Here is a 17,410-nt window from a genome sequence, read left to right on the forward strand (position 1 = left end):
TTTTCTGGAAATGGCTGAGCCTCTGCCTGTTAATGGGAACTAGTGAATGAATTCTTTATTTTTGCTTTGCTTGCACATGCAGCATTGGCTTTACCTATTAAAGTGTCTTCAACACAAAAGTTTTCTCACTTTTACTCCTCTGATTCTCTTCACATCCCACTGAAGGGGACTAAATAAGCAGCTGTGTGGGGCTGAGCTGCCTACTAGGGTTAACCCACAAAAGTAGTCAAGGTAGAGATATTGTTGTGGAAAGACAGAAACAAGGGAGAAACAAAGGTAAATGCAGCGGTCTAAAATTGGTTACGAGGGTAATATATTAAAAAATAAAAATGTGTATCATGGAAATAATGAAACTGGTTTAGATAATGTCAGATCAAACTGATACCTCATGATGCTTATTCATACAAATGTTGTCATACTGTTCAATCTAAACTCTGTCCAGTGTTCACACTGTGTAGATTGATGCTGTTCAACACTACAAAGAGAAGTGAAGAAATATTCCCTTCCAGAAAGCAGATGACTGTGACTGTATTAATTTCATTTTGAGAATTAGAGGAGATTTTCTGCAGCTTCTCCCTGCCACTTTCTCAAAAGAAACGTCATAATGGTCACATGAAGACAGTATCCAACTTTCTGCTCTTAATTAGCAGTTTCACAGAGCTACGGGACAACCTGTAATGGAGCTGATCTCTGTTTCCTTCAGGATGAAGATATCACAAAGTTTGTGTCCAAACCATGAGACTGGGATTCCCAAGCTATGAAATCTAAGAGAGCTCACACTGAAATGAAATGCATGCTTCATGCTTTGTTCCATTTCTCTGTTTCAAGGTAACCTGGGAAAGGAAAGAGCCGATAAATTCATCTCCCCTTTTATCGGTTCCTTCTACTCCCATTTTTGTTATTTCAGACAGAGAAAACAGTACACTTGCTTTTCCAAAGGAAACAAAAACATGAAAGGGAATATCACAAATGCAGCTTTTGTCTCAAAATGCTGTCAAGATGCAAACATAAAACATCAGAATATTGTGGTTTGGTTTGTTATGGTTGTTTTTTTGTTTGTTTTTGTGGGTTTTTTTTTAATTTGTTTTTGTTTTGTTTTGTTTTACTTTTCTGTTTGTTTCCACAGAAAGTACCTATACAAAAAGTAAGCTACAGTTATAACAGAAATAAACAGAGAAATGCACTGTTAGTCTTGCCTATTTGAAACCCAATTTATGTAGCATCTCTACATTCCTAGATATCTCACCATAGTTCACTGGTTCAGCATGGATTACTTCCAGTAATTATTTACTTAAATTCATAGTCTGTGACTGCAAGATATAGCACTGTTTCGCTCATTTGCATTAATCTACAATTAAAAGAAAAAGGGTGAAATTTTGAACATCTATTTAAGCCTTTCCTTAGGACAGAAACAAATATTCTGCACTTTTAATCCTTCTACGTTTTCATTGGTTAATCTAAATCTACTTCTACTATTAAGTTATTTTCACTTGGCACTCCTTTCCCAAAGAAACTTTTTTTCCACATCAATTGTTAATGATAATAAAATAGCAAACAAATCTTTCTTCAAATGTGTTTGCTTTCTTGAGAACTGTATTGAATCAAAGGATTTAGATTTGCCCTCTTGACTATTCAGTCCTTGTTTCTTGTTCTGGGCTTTTCTCTGCATAGGCAATGTATGATATTTTAAAGTTGAGATGGCTCACAGAGTGAAACAGAAGAAAAGCTGGTAGTTAACTGTGTTCCTTGAGCTAAGTATTAGTCAGGCATTTCTCCTGATCATAACAGCAGACAGTATACTTAGACTGACAATATCTCTGAGCCATTAAGTAGCTTTTGTAGCCATCTATGACAGCACAACTTTTACTGTAGCAAACATCTAGGGATAAATTCAAAGCAAGTTTCAGCACTATTAGTGCTTATACTAGGCTAATTTAGGTCAAAGCAGGGAAGGTTATTAATACCAGATTAACCAGAAGTATCCACCTGGCAGTCTGCTGAAGAACAGTTAGGGATGTGACATGCTAGTCCTTGACCATGGCACCTTTCCGTTATATAATCTGGTTTTATGTCTTGTTTTACTCAGTTAAAAGGGAAGGAATTGGGGAACAAAGTCTGTTTGATGGGAATTTCAGTAATATGAGAATAATGTAATTACACAGAATTTTGTGACTGGAGCAAAAACTTAGTGTCCTTCAGTCTGCCCACCTCAATCATCAAGTAGTATTTAATTTTCAGTTACATCAGAAGCAAGGCTTCCAAGTTCACAGGCTACAAAGATGGCTCATAAGATGCAGGGTGCACTGACCACCTCTTTAAAGACACATTTTAAAGGAGTATAAAAACTTTGTGAAACAGAAAAAAAATCCAAGTATTACTGGTGTTCATGGGCAGAAATTCTTTGTAAAGTAGATGACAAAAAGGTCTAACTTCTCTTAATTAAACATGAAACAACCACTATCAAACAACCTGTCAATAATTAAAAATTTGTTTCTATCTGATGCAAATTGACTTAGAAGTTTAATCTGTTCTTCTCTTCACTCTCTCCAGCACCTTAATGTCTTTCTTGTAGTGAGTCACCCAAAACTGAACACAGGATTCAAGGTGAGGCCTCATCAGTGCCAAATACAGGATGATCACCTCTCTAGTCCTCCTGGCCACGCTATTCTTTATGAACGCAAATAGGACTTACATAATGCAATGGGTAAGCAATTGCCAAAAAATAACTGGGATGACATTAACAGAGCTGGACAGAGTAAAACAAGAATTATGGTAGATATATAGTGATGCACTAACAAGTTTAACATGGGGCTTTGTTATGAATTACTCAGGTGCATGAAATTAAGTTGAAAAGAATAGGAATTGGTATGCCTAAAGAAAAAATCATAAATTTATCACAAAGCTCTAAGAAGTACTCTGAAAAAGAGAATGTTTTCTAAAAAGTTTCCAGTATTTACTAGTTACCAAACGTTACCTCATTTATGTCTCAAATATACCTCATAAATATACAGATATGGACAATAAATTAAGTTAAAATAGTGGTAAACACTGTTTGGACCCTGCCCTGCATCATGAAAATTAAAAAAAAAAAAAAAAAAGGCATGAAACTGGAAAGAAAGCACATCATTTTATTTTGTCAATTTAAACTGCCATTTAGGGCCTCATCTCTATGCTTTTAATCTCATCTCTACAATCAAACAGAACTATAGATGTATTTAAATGACTAAGAATGCAAATGCCTCTTATAAACCATTATGTAAAGGCCAGTTCAGTTGCGATACCAAAAGACATTCTCTTTGAGTCTTTCTACTTATCCCCACTATGCTAAGGAATCATTCAATGCTGTGCATTTTATGGCATCAATACCTCAAAACTGGCATGCTTTATATGTTAGATATCTGGTTTGTTTGGTTTTGGCTTTTTTTTGTTTGTTTGTTTTAATATATTGTTTTCTCCTATTACGTGATCAAACAATTTTGTTGATATTTCTGGAGGATCATAGCTGAACAAGGTTTTGTTTTTCTTATTCCTCAGAAACACAATATGAATTAGAGTAAGTACAGGTATTATTGGATATGTTTGAAAAATTTAGGATAGAATGCAAATAAAATAATTTATTTGATTTTAATAATGGGCATAATGCTTCCAGCTTTCAGTGCTGATCACAATAATTTAAATCTGAACTAAATTATTTATTAATATAGCTCCAAGAAAATATTAAAATCATATTCTACATGGATTGTATACTAAAAAAAATCTGCTTAAATAAAATCACATGAGCATATTTTCAATTTCAATCTTATAATATTTCCCTGTATTTTTCTTGCTATTACAAGAGTCAGTTTTCTTTGTTATCATTCAATTGGATATTCATTCATTTTATTCACATAGTTAAGTCAGTGTTAACCTGACATAGATGTTTTTCTTAGCACTTGTCTCTTTTACTAAAAGCTACGTCTTTTCAATAGCAAATTAAGATACCTTCAACCCGGAGTCTTAATGAGAATCTTGTGCCTCTTTATTTATTAGAAACCAGGAAAACTTTATTGAAAGTTATTGTTTGCAAGGCTGAATAATCAAAAGAAATAGTATAACAGGATTAATCTTACTGTCCTATGTACACGCATTGAAACATAGTCTTCTGTGTTATATTAGAAATACATATTTTCCTAGTGTGTGGAATACATGGTGCTTACAGAGTAGACACTTGTTGTTTACTGATAAGGACAATGGCCAAAACATTGTGGCAAAACCAGTTCATCCAGACACAGGAAATGATACATCCAGTTTAGGGTTAACTGCGATTTAAATATCAACAACAAGCTAAGGAGCCACAGCCCAGGCCAGCTGGCTGATACCAGAGGTGAGGGACAGGGATGTGCCAGAGGGCACATAGCTCCACCTTCTGATATGCCCAGCTTGGCACACAAAGGGGAAAAGCTGGGACCCTTCAACGTGGCCCGGGACTTGTCGAGACTTGTCGATCTTTTGCAATCACCCCTTCCCCCCAGACTTTCCTCTACTTGGGGGACTATAAAAAAGCTCACCTAAAACAGCACTGGCAGGGAACCCACCACCCTGAGGACCCTCTGCCCACCAGCCCTGCCACGGGAACTGGACCAGACACAGGAGAACACTGCACTCCTGAACTACAAACCCCAGCATCCTCGTCCCGGGACACAAGAGGGCACACATCATCACACAAGTCTCGTCATCCACGCTGCGAAGCCGTAAGAGTGGCTGGATCCCTCATCCTTTTTATTCTTCCTTTCTCTCTGCTCTTTCCTTCTCTCTTTTTTCTTCTATATCTCTATTTCTCTGTCTCTCCTTCTGTGAGTAGTGATATCTTATACTGTCTCTCTCTCTTATACCTTAGTTTTCCTTCCCTTTCTCTCACTCTCTTCTTTTTTCTTGAACATATAAAAGTAACATCATTTTAAGTTCTGCTGTTAAAGTCAAGTTTTGTATTACAGTTACTAAGCGTTGCCAATCCATCGCTTGTAGAAGGACTTTTGCTGTTAATGATAAGTTCTGTGATATCATAAAATACTTTTGCCAAGTCACTAATCACTGTAACCAGTATTTCTACCATGTGCTTTTAGTAAACTCATAATTGAATTAGACCGCTGGAGTGATTGTCTGTCATTCACTTCACATAACCACGCAGAATTAACCCAGAGTTAACTCACACCTGATCTTATCTGTTGAGTCAGAGCGCATGTTGCGTTCAGAGTTAACTCATCCCTCATCCCATCGTTTGGGACGGGACAACATTCTACTTTGTATTTTGTCTCCTCTGTCAGTGCATTTCTACATTATTCTAAACATTCTCCGAGTACCAAACTATTGTTCACCAACTTCCATGAGCTTTTAGTTGCATATATATATTGATGTATATGATACAGCAACATAATGGCATTGTGATGTCAAATTTTAACACAGTAATTAGATACCTCTGTTATAAGTGTATCTATTGATAATTTAATTATGTGTTCTGATAGTATAGACATGATCAGTATAGTTTGGTCCGGGCCTTTTCCACAGTTTCCCATTTTCCTCTCTCTTTCCTGCAACCGCACAAGGACATTCATATCTGGCAGTGGGTCAAAAGCATAATTAAAATAAAATTACATGCCCCCATCTTCCTAGCAAAGAACCTCAGTAGAGCAGAACTGGCACATGTGTGACAGGCCATGTACTCAAACAGCTGTGGGGGTGGGACAGTGTGTAGTGGGAAGGAACTCAATTTCCTGGGATCTTTAGAAAACGGAATCTCTCAAATGCAAGTTAAAGGTAGGATAAGTAATATCTCCTGTATCAGAAAATCAAGGGTAAGGAAGGTTATGCTAATAATGCTTTTATTATACCCCTATAGTGTTTGATTATATCACAAAATGTTTTGCTATCAGTGACATAGGAGACTTAAAATAACACCATCAATAGTAATAGTGTCTGGCAGCTTCCCAAATACAAACTGATTTTCATAGCACCATTATACAATGAAGGATATCATTATTATTAATGTCCTATTATCATTAATAAAATACAGGTTGAGAACCAAGACACAGAGATAATAAGGTCAAAAAGAGCCACTAATTTTATGTGCCCAATTTCACATAACCTGGACCTGATTTTTAGAGAACATAACAATATATTAGACTTCATGTATTCAAAGCACAGCTCTAACTAGCTTCTGGTGCAGTTGTGAGTACCCAGTTGTTTTGCAAATCAGACCACAGGGAATAAAGTCAGTCACCCAGAAAATGAAGAATACACAATCGTTGTCCACCTGTGAAAATGTGCTTTAAGTGACTTATCGAAAATTACATGGGAATTGTGAAGCAGAGACCTGGATCCAGATAATTTCCCTGGGCATTTCTCAGCTGCCTTATCCATGACTCTGTCCTTTTTCTTCCTGCAGGTCTCTGCCTCATTTACTTAATGTCTTCCAATCTTTGCAACAATTGAAGCAGGAGCCCTGCAGAGAGCATCTCCCTTATGTTACTGTTTTTAGGTTATGTGGTAAAAGCCCATATGCACAGACACACAGGAGCACAGAGAGACAATGGCAAGGTGCAGGGAGGACCAAACAAAGAATAACCTGCTGCTGTGGCAACTGGGGAGACTGGGATCCAATGACAGCTACTGGGTGTCTGAGACAAGATTCTGCACGGATCAATATTGCACAACCTCTGTCCTTCTCAGCCAGAAAGGGCAGCAGGATGAGGCCCTTGGTGCTGTCTGTGTTCATGTGCATGCTCTGTGTCTGTGATCTGTGTGGCCAGTTGTGCATAGAAGTATATATGTGGTATATCTGGGTTCTCTGTGGGAACACATTTTCAGCCTCACTACAGGGTGGGCATGGGGGCAAGGAGCTCTAGCAGCCTCTTCTCTCTCAAGCTGTCAAATACAGCACTAAATATTTTCCTCTAACAACTGTGATTTATTCCTATAATGATATGTTGTGTAAACGTAATAGATTAGGGAATCCACGATATACATGGTGAGTCATAAGCAAATAAAACTCTAACAGAAGGTGTGTACATAAAGGGGTCTTATTAAAGTGCCTAAATGCTATTAATCACAGCTTTTCCTACGTTTTTAGCTTTGTAACACCTTAATATCCTTTTGCTAAGACTTGGCAATGTTTTTTTCAACCTAGGGTTTTTAGCAGATTTTTCAATATTTAAAAAGAAAAAGGAACTTAGAAACATGGCAAAAATCCTGTACTATATCATGAATGATAAAGTCTTTGTGTCAGGACTTCTGTGTGACTCAAGAAAGCCTTATAAACATAACACATGAAATTACATACAATTATCTATTGGATTTTTTCATATTATATTCATATATATGGTACAAGCACATTATATTCTTCTTTACTTGTGTCTGGCTGAGTTACATTCTCTTTTGTTCTTGAACAGCAAATGGTAATCTGCTAATCTAAATAACCCACTGTGTTTCAAAATATGAAAACAATCATCTTTTAAAATGAATAATAAATATAAATTGCATCAGACTGCACATACTGGACCTGCTCTGAAAGATTAAATGTTTTCAGGATAGACTTCCTGAGCCTAAATAAAGCTTGCATCAGCAAAACATGGAATTTCTAATATTAACAACAAGGTTTAAAGATCCATGAGGGAGCAGAAGAAACAGAAAGGGAAGCAAACTTTCATCTTTCTCTACTCATAGAAAACAGTGTAATGTCTTGGGCTTGAAAAATGTATCTGTCCTTTTTTTTTTTTTGACAATTTACCATTGTCCTAAATTGCACTTTTTTAGCCATAATTTCTGCATTCTGATTGCACTGTAACTGTTAAGAGTCTAGGTTTATTTGGTTTTGTGTGCTTTGGCAGATGCCTTTACTTTGCAATTAAAAAAATACTGTATCTGGAAGTGCTAATAAAACTGCAATATACTAACCTTACATTTGCCATTACTTACAAAGAATATGGTTGCTTAATGATGTATATTAAGGATGCAACGAAGATCTGAATTTGTCAGTCTTCACTACTGTCCAACTGAACTACTGGTGACAAGACTTGCTACACCTTCTGAAATTCTATTTTTTTTGTTTGTTTGGGGATTTTGTTTGTTTTTAACCTTTTCATGTTTAATATGTCTTCCTCGTCTCATTTTCTTCAACAGATACTTATGTTTTCAGTGATGTGATGTGGTCATGAGATTGTGATAATAAAAGAATGATAGTAATCACCCAATGAGGAATGATTTGTATTTCTCAGAGTGTATAATTACTCCTTAGTTAAGGATCCAGTCTTTCCAGTAATAGAACCAACATTATGTGTATGAATAGCTCCATTGCAGTTAATGAGACTGTACCAAAGTTTCAGATTCTCAGGTCTGGGATTTGGATTAGGCACAAAGTATATGGCCAGCTCAGTTAAGGACAATAAATAGCTTAGGTAATTCACCCAATTTCTTATTTCTTTTCCTATATTAGGAAGGCTGAATGACAAGTTGTTGTTGTTGTTCGGGTTTTGTTTGTTTGTTTGTTTGTTTTTTTCTCTCTAGCATAGCACTATGAATTTTCTTTCTTTCTCCTTTTTTTAATCAAGTGGCTACCTATGATATCAGAACATTATTCAACTGTATTTATTTTTTAACTTGAAAAATTCAAAATATATAATGAAAATTCAAAATATATAATGAAATATTCTTTCTGGAATTTTTAATACTCTATAAAATGTTGCTAAGGTGGTTTTGCCTTTTTTTTTTTTCCTCTCGCTCTCATTAGGTAAACAGTATCTGATCACCTACCTCTGCTTCTAAACAATAGCTATTTTTTTAGACTTGAAAAAGCTTTTAATAATTATTTCATTTTTTTGTATATTCAGGTAAAAATGTCTGTCTTATATGTAAAGCAAGTTGGGAAACATAATGTCTTCTGTTAAAATAACAGAGGTACCTGGTGTGGAAAAAAAAAGATCAGCTCTCATGTTTATGTGTTCTCCAAGACTGAACAGAAACATCAGTCATCAAAATGTATTGTAAACTGGGAATAAACTATTTTGGTTTAAGTAGATTACATCAATCAGTTATACTATCTGAAAGAGACGATATTTGAATTTAGGCAGAAAAGTATGGTATCACATATGGGAAAAAAAAAAAAGAAGATAATCTGTCATCCTGTTGAACAAGCAAGGATGATATAAGTCAGTGCATCATATTGTCATACTCTTCTATTGTATTAACTAAAAACTGTTGAAAAAATGTGTTAGAATCTGCTATTACAAAAATGGTACCTACCATGGAATTCCTTTTTCTATGACACTTTCAAATACAGTGTGAACTTTTATTAAATCTCTTCTACTTGTCTTTTTTATTTTTAGAGACTTCTGTCTTTATTTTTCCTCCCTTTTTATACTTCAGTTATTTTCTACAAAATTTCTACTGATATTTTTGACATGAGAAATTCTTGCTAGTGGTGATATATTTCAAATGTAACAAGAAAGTTCTTTTAAGATACTAGGATACCAAAAAAAGATTATTAACTCTAGTCTTCTGGCCAAATTCATGTTGGGACAGCTACCTTTTGAACTCTTAAATCCCTCTTGCAGTTTCAGTTGCAGAAGTTATCTATTTTTATTACTGGCCTAAGGCAGGACTTATGTGATTTGTTGAACAGTTGTTTCATTTCAGCAGTGGTAAATTGATTAGGCTTCCTCAGAACACTTGAAAAGTTTGTGAACACCAAAAGCATTTGAATGAACTGCTCTTTGCTAACAGATGTGTTTTTATATTTGAGTCATAATTACTCTGAATTGTTTTTCTGGTCAGTGCAAAGGGTTTGTTAGATTCTAGAGATGATTCCCGTACTCAAGACCAAATACAGTAGAATTTACCTACAGTTTAATGCTATCAAAAATTATGTATAAATTTGGCTTACACCTTGTATACTATTTCACTCTTGTTATAACATATTTCAAGAATCTCTGAAAAGATACTGTGCTATAAGCTGTATTAGAAGTTTGGATGTTATAGATTCCTCGTCTTAATGACAGGATTCCTGAATAATGTGAAAAAGAAAAAAGGTATAATAACATTTCAATTACTTAAAAAAAAATGACATGACATGTCATATACAAATAGGTATCATTGATCTTACCTCATATAAATCTAGCTCTTCCTACCATAAATAAATATCTACTACATTAACTCCAGCTATTCCTGTCAACAGAAACATTTTGCTATTCATATGGGTTACATGCTTCTATCTACCTACAGTGTAAAGCTCTCAGAGAAGTATTCTAGAACAACTGTAGGCATAGGTTAGTTAATTGAGAAATAGATAATTGAGGGCATAGTAAATTCTTGCTTCAACAAGTGGTATGTACAAAAAGGTACCACAAGCTATGGTTATTTGTGATGTCAGAAAGACCCAACACAGAGAGTCATGGTATGTGCTGAATATCCTATCTACTGTTTCGTATATACAACTCCTGACTGTAAAATTCTTTCTCACATTATTTCAGTCTTCATCTATTCATTAGTGTCCATAAATATGGGTCTCAGCTAGTCACTGAAAAAGGGACCACAGATCACAATATAGAGTTGAGGATAAAGAAATAAAATTGAATGTATTTTGTAGAATCGTAACACTGTAATCTGAAACACCTCACAGTCTGTCCCAGTGGAATATCACAGGCAAAATGACAAGACTGAGTCATACATATAAAAACTTTGGAGCATAAAGGTACAAGCGAGAAGGAAAAAAAAAAAAAAAAAACCAACAAAGTTAGCTCACTGTTCATGAACAAAATCACTCCTGCTTCTTCATAGATTTAACTGATTCTTGTAATCTTTCCTATGAGATTCATTAGAGTTTTTATAACAATGGCAATTTCACTGCCTTCCCTTTCTTATTTGAAATTACAGGCAGAAAGAAACTTACAGAGTCACAGAATTGTTGATGTTGGAAGAGACATCCAGAGGTCATCTGGTCTAATCCCCTTGCTCAGGGAGGGTCAATTACAGTAGTTGGCCCAGACTATGTCCAAACCTCTTTTGAGTATCTCCTCTACTACTTTACCATCTACTACTCTAAAACCTCTATGGGCAACCTGTGCCAGTGCTTAACCATACTCAAAGTAAAAACGTGTTTCTTGATGTTGATATGGAACCTCCTCTGTTTCAGTATCTGTATCTTTTTCAGGTTTGTGTATTTATTTCATACTGTAGCCTTTGCATGCTTTGGTTTTGTTCTTTTGTTTCTATATGCAATTATTATTTACCCTTTTTGTTGGTATGTCTTGGTCATTATTTAGAAAAATAATGTAGAATGTAGGAATAATACAGCTTTCGGTTTACTGTGAATGACTGAACCTGAGGGATACTCTTAGTATCCCACAAGATAAAGTATCCACAAAATATGATGACAAAATAGTCAGAGTTTCTCTGTTTGTTTATGTAATCTTCACAGCATCAAGTGCACTAATGAAAGAGGAAATTACACATGCACACACTGCATATATGTTACCAGCATTTCAACCAGGTATATAATACAGTAATAAGAGAGTACATGGTGGATGTTAAATACTTAGAAAAGTGGAATGAAACATTTCAAAGACAACTTGCCAGTGAAATAGAGAAACATGCCATGAATTCTGTCAGTCCCAAGCATCTGAATGTCTTCTAAATATTTTCCACCTGGAAATGATTACAATATTCCAAGCTAGGGTGGGGGAAAATGGAATATGCACGCTTATAGTAATTTTGCTAGAAACATTCACATCTCAGAAATTTACTTGTGTGGAGTAGAGTCTCATCAAAAACATAGTTCACTAAAGTTGCATATGTCTTGTTCTTCAGAAGGAATAGATTTTAATGTCCCAAAGTTCGCTTTAGCCATAAGAACTTAAATTGTTTTGAGTGGACAAACAACACTTATCACATCCTGCTGGCCACCCAGGAGACACTATTCAGCTAAAGCCTATACAGATACATATCAAGAGATCCAAATTCAAGGTCTATTTGTTATTCCCATACTGTTTGTTCTAAAAGCATAAATAGTAATAAAAATAAGGCAGCAATAATAACTGTACTAAGCTGTTTTACAGTTTCTTCTCATCTGTCATTCTGAATTAACAACTACATCAAGTCTCATCACTTTTTACTTCAAGTACATAGATAATTTCTTTACCTTTGCTCTCTTCATAAAAACTTTGGTTCCTGACTTCAGAACATTTTCAGAAGGAAGATGTGACTAACTAATAAACCCCTACCACGGAAGAACACTCAGAGGAGATGGGCAAGGGAGATGAGCCAATGAAGCTCAGGGAAAGGTGCAGGCTGTGTCTGACCCCACCTGTTGCAAAGAGGCTAATTGTCCCTCAATACAAAGGGGACTGGAGTGGATCAACACGTGGTCCAAATATTTCTCCCTGAGTTCGTAAAAAGAGTGTGAGTGTGTCCTTGAATTAGCCAGACAAGAATGGAAGGAGTGAATATGTGGCTTAGCCCAACATAGAGTATAAAAACTAGACAACTATTACAGCAAAAGGATTTTGAAGAGAGTAACAGGATTCAACTCCTGTATTCCTTTCCAGTGATGCCCAGAATCAAGATGGTGAGCATATTCTAGAGACTGGTAATGGAAATCAGATTGGTATTGTGACTGAACTGTGTGTTACATTTGTTATGTATTTCGTTAAGTGTAAATTAAGTTTGTACTATATTATGCAATATATTTTGTATCACTCTGCTAAGTCATAAATCCCATGTAGCATCAACTATCTTTAGTAAGAAAATTTGACATTAAACATTACACCCTCCATGTGTGGAATATCTAAAAGAATCTGGTCAGAGATACTCTGACAGAAGAGTAATATAATATGTTCATATGAACATAATGGAAAGCACATATTTTAAAGTCTCACTGGAAACGTCTTAATAGCATCAACATCATAGTCTAACAACCTCAACAAGGCCTAATATTTTCTTCTCAGTCTTAACATTAAAAAGTGAACAAATGGCAATTGTAAATGAAAATAAATATTGTGCAATATTTACCATTTACATTCCTTTGTATTGGTCCAGAGAATTTTTTTTTTGCCTCTTACACGTGACAATGAAAAGTATTTTCCAAACCATGCAAATAAAAAAGGCATTTAGTATGTGTAAATCATACCATTAGAAATTGCATATATGACTATTTCTATGTATTGTTTACATAACTAATAACTGCGATAATCAAGACAATATACAGATGCAAATATACGTGGTCCAATTCTTAGCTGTTAAAAATTATGGATTTTTTTTTAGAGCTAGTGGCACTTACAAAAGCATAGTAATGACTTATAAAAGCTTCAGATCTTCTCTAGAGAATATGGTTGCTGTCATATTTCCTGATTACCATACTAGACTGATACTGTTATGTGTAGACTGTGTCACTGAAATTATGAAATTAGTTATGAGACATGTAGGAGACAGGGACTTTTTTTTTTTTTTTTTTGTACAGCATGTAAAATCACTATTAATTAGGTTTGTTTTCCCTTTTAACTTTTCGAAGTATTTCTCAGTACTATTTGGGGATACAATCATATTGTCAGTCTTTGTCAATTTTTGGTTTGGTAGTGACAAAGTCCTTCTATTTTATCTCTTTTTTCTAAAGATTAACCATTAATAAAAAGATTTACATGAAACTATGAACAGCAGAACAATCCAGATCAATGTTATTGATGTTTACTACTAACACATACAGCATGTACTATTTTCTTCCACTTTCTTTCACCTGTAAAGCTATAAAAATAAATATTACTGTTTCAATTCTTTTGATCCATATTCCAGATTCTTTTTTTTTTTTTTTTTTTTAATATCATTGATTTTAAGCTATGCTTAAAAAAAAAAATAAATAAACGAAAAAGAATCAAACTTGCTGGTGCTCTGGTATTGTACTGTAGTGAACATGTCACATTATACCAGCACAACTAAATTGCAAGCATGGTGCTGAATAAAAGTATTCATAGTGAATTATTCATATTCATATAGAATTAAAGTCTGAACTATAAATCTAGGTTGTCTGTTTGGCCTTTATGAGATTTACTTTGGCCTGAAAACAAAGTATGACATGTTCAATTACTTGGGAGTTTTCCATGTAGCCTTGTTTCCTAGGAGCATTTGGTTCTGCCATGATTCAGTCTTTTCTTTGTGTAAATCTGTGTCAATCCCACTAACTCTCACTTCGTACCACACCGATAAGACAACGCAACTGTGCAGAGGCGTATCAGCAGCAGTTGTCATCTGACAGCAACAGGGATTTACAACCTTCTGTGGTGGAAGAGAGAATCTGCACCCTGGAGAGAATTCTGTGATTGTTGGGCATTTGACTTCCTTTCAGGCTGACAACCAACTGTCAATTGTCTAACAAAGATATGAATTAAGAGCTCTTCCATCACCCAAAGAAATAAATGAGAGTATTTTATTTATTTATAACCCTTCCTCAGTTAATTAGCTTCTTGATCTTCATATTGCCACTGCTTCTTGAACTTTTCCTTTTACTCTTCTGTTCAGTTCTTGCCTTATATTTTCAAATCTTTTCTCTTTATCCTTTACTCTCTTTTTACTTCTTTCTACCTACAATACACATTCATTAGGTTTGAAGTATCAAGTAGCACTAAATTGCTTTCAGAAGAACCAGTACATTATTTTTAACAGGTTAGTCCCAATTCTTTTTGTTTGAAGTTATGATACATTTTATTCTCTTTTGAAGCAAAAAAAAAAAAAAAGGGCAAACAAATTTAAAATTCAACTGGCAGACTGCATCTCCTATCAATCCTTTAAAATGTGATTCTTACTCTTAGTCAAATAAGCCATGATTTTGTAATCTGTGTGTCTAAATTTGGAACTTAAATAGTTGGTTATATAATATTTTTAAAATACCAAACAATTGGAAGTGATATGAATTGACTTCCAGGTTTCAGCCCAGTTCAGTCTCTGTGATTTTAATAGCAACAGTTAAAGCAAGAGAAAAGGCTTTATAAGATCATTTTATTTGTCTCTAAATTAGCCTACTCCATACTGATATCCTCAGATACTACCCCCCTAATTTTGGGTTACAAAATTAACATCATTATTTAACAAAAATCCATCCACAATAATTTCTACTTCTTCATGAGACTCACTGTTATTTACATTTTTTTAAACTGAACTAACTTTTCCATAGTATTTGACTATAGTGTTAGCAATACCATCTTAATTACATAAATTCTGACCCTAAGTTGCTGAAAGTTTTATTAGGTAGGCATGCATTTATCTACATGCAAATGCACAAGTCTTATTTTCATTACTAGCTGAATAAGCTGCAGTTATAAGCTGTAAAAATTACATTCAGATGAAATTAATAGAGAATTTTCCTTGAATATTTGTGAATACTTGCTGTGAATGCAGACCTGTATACAGATATAGCCCATGAATTATTGAATCTAGCATACTGGAAGAAATGGAAGCAGACACTTGCCACTCTGCATTCAGGGACTTGACACAACCTTGAAACTTGTCACTTGATATTGTTTAGTTCTAGTGAAAAGCCAGGTTTACCAACATCACTGCTTTCCCTTTCACCCTAACAGTATAATTTCTTTTCAGAAAGCTTTGAGCTCCCCAGTTTAAGAAGGACAAGGAAGTACTGGAGGGAGTACAGTGAACTGCTACAAAGATGATGAGGGGTCTGGAGCATCTTGCTTATGAGAAGAGACAGAGAGCTGGGTCTGTTCAGTCTGGAGAAGAGAACGCTGACAGGGGATCTTATCAATGTTTATAAATATCTCAGGGGTGGACGTCAAGAAGGTGGTGCCCAACAATAGGATGAGGGGCAATGAGCAAAGACTGAAGCACAGGAGGTTCCATTTGAATATGAAGATAAACTTCTTTACTTTGAGGGTGACAGAGCACTGGAACAGGCTGCCCAGGGAGGTTGTGGAGTCTTCTTCTCTGGAGACATTCAAAACCCACCTGGACGCCTTCCTGCTCTGGCAGGGGGATAGGACTAGATGATCTTTTGAGGTCCCTTCCAATCCCTAACATTCTGTGATTCTGTGAGAACATGTTTTAAAATAATATATTTCTACAAAGAACAGAAATAGAATGCTGGTGAAATTTTTCAGCGAAAAGTAGGAAGTGGTGAAATAATCAAATAAATGTTTAGTTCAAACTATAAGCCAGTTTTATTGAGGAGCTAGGTGATGCATCTTTAAAAGCACACTGGCTGTGCTTCTGCAGAAATGCTCAGAAATAACGTGCTGCTTTATCCCTCACTTCTTTCCTCCAGGAAGATGTCTTAAGAACAAATTTCTTCACTGAAGGAGACTGAAGCACAAAGAAGTGGAAGGGCGTAAAACATGCTCATTCATCCTAACAATAATAACAAAATAATGTAAAAAATAGGGGGCATACTCCTGGCACTGCCAGTAAATATAAAAAAATAAAAATCTGCCATTGAATTTAAAATACTGCACTGCGCATGTTCTGTCTAGTCAATGTGGTTTCTTAGATGAGAGCTGCATTACTATCATAATGCAATGTTAGTACTCAATACAGGATGCTTCATCAATTCTGTATTGTAAAAAGAGTAATATTATGGATGATAATTCTTTGATTCTCCTATTAAGCCTGAGCAATGGCACAATTTTATTTGATTTTCTGCTCATAATCTGTATCTAGGGTGACTGCACTGGAATTAATGTAACCCTTTTTTTTTTTTTCAGCTCTATGTAAAATAGCACCATTTTTCTAATTTTAATTGGTTTCCTTTCTGCAAGCTTCATGAAGGCAAATTTCCGTATCAATATCAAAGGTTAACAAGGACACCAGGACTTAATATGTGAAAAACAACTTCTGGATGATATTTCTTAAACTCACGCATGTGTGTGTGTCTGTGTGTGAAAAATATCCAGCAGGTAAGGTAACATATTTTCTTATCAGCAATAAAATTAATGTTTAATTTGTGATCTTCAGAATGCCCCATAATTCAGAGAAAAGATACGGAAGGTATCAGGGGCTCTTAAGGAAGAACATCATACTTATTACTGGGGACTCTGGGAAAGCTGAATACCAAAATATTTCTGGAAACTAAACAGTATCATGCTGTAGCTAAACAGAAATAAGAAAAGCCAGGTAAGGATTCCTGGCTTGAGATATCATTCATTTTAAAAAAACACATATTAGATGCCTTAATTTCTAGCTTTATTTTAGTTGAAATACTGTGGATGGTTATTTGTTATCCATATCAATGAATTACCAAAAGTGAGTCACAAACTAATGTGGCGTTAGTTTTTTTTGTTCTCATTTGTTTCAGTCACAGTTTATTAATATGCTCAAGATCAGAAAAAGGAACTAGTTGGATATTCTAGACTTGCTAGACAGAAAAAGTAAGAAATTTAAGCCTTTT

This window comes from Columba livia, chromosome 4, assembly GCF_036013475.1.
Source record: "Columba livia isolate bColLiv1 breed racing homer chromosome 4, bColLiv1.pat.W.v2, whole genome shotgun sequence".
Lineage (NCBI taxonomy): Eukaryota > Metazoa > Chordata > Aves > Columbiformes > Columbidae > Columba > Columba livia.